Consider the following 277-nt stretch of genomic DNA (forward strand, 5'->3'; position numbering starts at 1 on the left):
GGGGGGGGGGGGGGGGGGGGGGGGGGGGGGGGGGGGGGGGGGGGGGGAGTGGTGGCCAAAACGGCCTAACGCCCTCTCCTTCCCTCCTCCTGCCCCAGGGCTGCTAGTATCTTGGGGTCAGTGGGCATCATGTCCCTGCCACCCAGGACCATATTCAGCCCATGGCACACACGCATGTGCACACATATATATGCACTCACACGCATGCACACACGTGTGTGCACACACACGCGCGTGCCATCAGATACGTACGGCCCACAAGCCCTGATCATCAGCA

The sequence above is a fragment of the Ursus maritimus genome, unplaced genomic scaffold (genome assembly GCF_017311325.1).
Source record: "Ursus maritimus isolate PB19 unplaced genomic scaffold, ASM1731132v1 scaffold_21, whole genome shotgun sequence".
NCBI classification, from domain to species: domain Eukaryota; kingdom Metazoa; phylum Chordata; class Mammalia; order Carnivora; family Ursidae; genus Ursus; species Ursus maritimus.